Genomic DNA, 4,465 nt, shown 5'->3' with positions numbered 1-4,465 from the left:
TGGATATATTTGGAGGGAGAATAGAAGGAAACAATGGATGACCTGAATGAAAACTAGGGAGAGAGAAGAGATAATTAAAGGAGCAAGCTCCTACAGGATATGTAAAAGGATGCATTTAAAGGTACAATGAAAGGGTTGGCCTAGGCAAAGAGAAAGGCCATCTCATCCTCCCAGATTAGAGCAAAAGAGGAGAGAGGATGGTGGGATGATCTGAAATATAGATTTGGGGATAAAAGTAAGTTTGTAATAGATAGCCTCAGCTTATTCAATTAAGTATGAGTTGTGGCCCTATGATGACAGTTGGAAAGAAGAACCACATATCAAAATATTAAAAGTGAATGTAAGTAGGTGCCTCTTAAGGAGACAAGATAAAACTTGGAGCAGGTAGGGTGGAGTATGTAATAGATAGCCAATCAGTGAAAAAACAAAATGATGCGCAGCTAGGTGACCCATTGGATAGAGCACTGGGTCTGTAATCAGGAAAACTTGAGTTCAAATCCGGCCTCAGACACTTACTAGCTATGTGACCATGGGCAAGTCACTTAACCCTATTTGCCTCAGTTTTCTCATTTGTAAAATGAGCTGGAGAAGGAAATGGCAAACCACTCCAGTATCTTTACCAAGAAAATCCCAGGGGGTCACAAAGAGTCAGACACAGCTGAAATAACTGAATAACAAATTCATCAATGGGGTCCCAGTTGAGATTGGAAAGAATGATTTTGTTTTGGATGCCAACTGTGTGTGATTTCTTCCATCACTGTTCAGGAGTGCTTGAGAAGGAGTGCAAAAGGCAGATGGTGAGATTAATCCAGGGCTGGGGTTTAGAAAGAGATGAGCAACAGTAAGACAAGGCGGCAAGGACTCAAGGGTAGAGAAGAGCATAACGTTATCCTGATTAACTATAGGGTCAAGATTTTGAAGGGAGGAAAGTGAAAGCAGAGCAGGGATGACAACCTGGAAAAGCAGGGAGGGGTAAAGTGACTAGAGGTAGGAGAGGTGTAACCTGTCGGAGGAGATTGAAGGATAGTCCTGAGCAGCATGGCCTCTGTCTAAAGATGAAGGCTTCCTAAATCCCTTAGCCTGAAGAAGGGATTAAACCAAACCCATTCTCATTTACTCTTGAGCCTCAACCAGGCAAGAGTGTAATAATTCTCTTTTGATCTTTCCCTTTCTTCACACCTTTATCTGTGCTTTCCCTTCCCTCAGAAATGTTATTTCTCAAATGAAGAAACCTACATGCTAACTCACAAAATGTTGATTCTCTCTATTTTTTAATTACATTTTTATGACTACATTTGAAGTTTGGCCCAAAAAAGAAGGCATTTTGGGAGACCATTCCTTTTACAGAAATTCCACCTTTTCTTCATTTACCAAGTTCAGCTTTATGGATATTTTATTTGGGGGGATATTTATTTGGGGTGTATTTCAAAATAGCATATCTCAATTTCTCCTTTGATTTCTCATAAATAAGGGATAGTCTTGAAGAGTTTGACTTGATTTTTTTCATATATAAAGTCATTTCTCCTAGCTGCCAGCAATATTTACCATTTAAGTGGAAATTTCATATTTAAGAAATTGGAGAGGGCTATATGATGAAACAGTACAAAAAGTCTAATACACCATTTTTTGTTTTGTTTTTTTCTTTGCTTAACTTGGACTTCTTTGTCTCTTTGGCCTATGGATTCTATTTATCTAAACTTTGCCTCTATTTCCATTGCTTCTGGGTAATATTTCAGGATGATTTTCTTAAGTATGGCATTCATGAGTTTTATTTTGTTGTGCCTCCCTGGAAGGATTATATTTCTTAAATTATCTTTGTCTCTGTCTTGAAGCTCAGTTTCCTTGACTGGTAGAGGTCAGATAGGTTGCTTCACTCATTTTGTCTTTTGATTGTGTTCAACTAATTTTCCTTCTGCTTTTATATTTTTATGCTTAAAATCTGCAATTCTCCTTTTTATAGAATCAATTTTTAGAGATTTTCTGTCATTTGTTCTAAATTCTCTATCCTCTCATTTGTATTATTCATTTCTTCTTTGATAGATCAAAATCTGTACTAATTTCCTTCCTTATTTCTCTTATTTTTTTCTTTTATTGCACTTCTGAATTATTTGAGAGGATCTCGTAGCTGTTCCAGGGTCATTTCTGGGAATCTGCTTTCCCTTTCCTGAGGGGTTTCCTTGTCTCTGCAGTATTTATTAATTATGTTGGCTCCTTTACTTGTTTGTTAGCTCATTTCCATTCTTTATCTGACTTTTATTGGATTATCTGTGATGACCTTCCTTAGAGGGATTCTTTCATTTATTCTCTTTTCTGTTGGTTATAACTCCTTTATGATGGCGATTTTGCTTGTCACCTTACAATGATAAATGGGCTCTGGACTTAACTGCAAGTCAAGACATTGATGGTGATATTATTTGTCCTCTTCAAAAATGAAGGACAAAAAAAAAAAGAAAAGAAAAGAAAATGAAGGACAAACAACAGCAGCAGTAACAGCACCTCTCTGTCATTTTTCCAGAAATCCCTTTCCTTCCTCCTCTTAGAATTTTTACTTTTTATTTTCTTTAGTTTCTGTTATTTCTTTTTAACTGTTTATGAGTATTAGATAAAGTCTGGGTTTTTACCCACCATTTTACTCATCTTTCCTAATACAGGATACTTGCCTTGTTAAATAGCATTGAGATCTGCCTTGCCCTTTGGAGGTTCCCCTCACCGCACCTCCCCCCAGATTGAATGCCACTCCCTTCAGAGCACAAGGACAGTGTCTATTGAGGGGTAGGAAGCCTTTGGCTGAATCCCTAAAGACTATGAAACACCAAAAGACCAAGAAAAAAAATACAGAGATTTTCCTGAAAGCACACAGAGTTTGGTACAGTATTCATTTCATAGGTGGCTGGCAAATGCTGCCCGCTTGATGAGTCTGCCTGCTTCAAGCGTCTCCCAACTCCAGTCCATCATTCAGCTTTATCATTGTTGCTGTTCGGTTGTGTCCGACTCTTCCTGACCTCATTTGGGGTTTTCTTGGCAAAGATACTAGAGTGGTTTGCCATTTCCTTCTCCAGCTCATTTTACAAATGAGGAACTGAGGCAAAGAGGATTAAGTGACACAGCTAGTAAAAGCGTCTGAGGCCAGATTTGAACTCATAAAGATAAGTCTTTCTGACTCCAGGCCAGGCACGCTATCTACTGCACCACCTAACGGCCGGTGGTTCAGCTACCAAAGTGATTTTCCTAAAGTGCAGGTCCAACCAAGTCACCCCTCCCCCACTCAATAAATTCCAGCAGCTCCCTTTCACCTTCAGGATCAAATACAAACTCCTATGTTTGGCATTCGAAGCTCAGCCCCATCCTTCCTTTCTGGTCTCCTTAGACCTTACTGTTCCTCAGATACTCTTGGATCCAATGACACTGGCCTCCTCCCTGTTCTGAGAACAAGACACCCCATCTCTCAGCTCTGGGCATTTTCTCGGTCTCCCATGACTGGACTGCTCTCTCTCCTTCCTCAACTTCTCCCTACTGCCTTCCCTGACTTCCTTTAAGTCCCAACTAAAATCCCATCTTCTGTAAGAAACCTTTCTTAACCCCTCATACATAATTGTAGTGCCTTTCCTCTCACTTCTTATTTATCCTGTGTGTAGCTTGTTTGTACATATTTGCTTACTTGTTATCTCCCTCATTAGACTGTGTGCTCCTTGAGGTCAGAGACAGTCATTCCCTCTTTTTGTATCACCAGAGCTTAGCGCTGTACCTGCACATTTGGTGCTTAAGAAATATTTGTTGACTAACTAGTGCCAGCCATAGCATTATAAGCCTAGAATGCAATCCACTTTTTAATTTTTTTTAAATTTTGCAGAACTTACATTTTGGGGACTTGTATGCCCTCTCCCCTCCTTGCTTTTTATTAATTTGGTGCACTTCTTGTTGTTCAGACATGGTAAAAGTTAGATCAAGTTTAGAGGAAACCTCTCAGAGTCATGTTGTCCACGCTTCACCTACTTTGTAGTTTTACCTAAGTCTGACAAACTTCTATGAGGGAATATGTGCAAACATATAACCACATTCTTATTGACTATAAAAGCAAAGTTTGTAGATTTACATAGATAAAGAACTGATTTACGTTTCATTCTGTTCTCTATTTTCCTGAATAGTGTTTTAGAGTCTGACTGGAAAGAAACATAATATAGCCAGGTTATCAGTCAGCCCCAAAAGGCAGAGGTTCCTGAACAAATGGTTCATGAACAAGTGGGGCCTCTTTAAGACAAGTGATCCATTTTTTTTTCATGTAGCCTAACTTTTCTTATAAACTGACATCTGTGCTTATTTTGATAAGAGAACTTCACACCTTGAAAACAAGATAATCAGGTAAAGCAAATTGTATCTTGAGACTAAAGGACTATTGTCATTTTTATCTCAACATAAACCTTCACCTGAGAGTAAATGACCTTATGGGGTTTGCTTTGATCTTTCT

This window comes from Vombatus ursinus, unplaced genomic scaffold (assembly GCF_900497805.2).
Source record: "Vombatus ursinus unplaced genomic scaffold, bare-nosed wombat genome assembly UNPS02008685.1, whole genome shotgun sequence".
Taxonomy (NCBI): domain Eukaryota; kingdom Metazoa; phylum Chordata; class Mammalia; order Diprotodontia; family Vombatidae; genus Vombatus; species Vombatus ursinus.
This window is presented reverse-complemented; position numbering follows the sequence as displayed.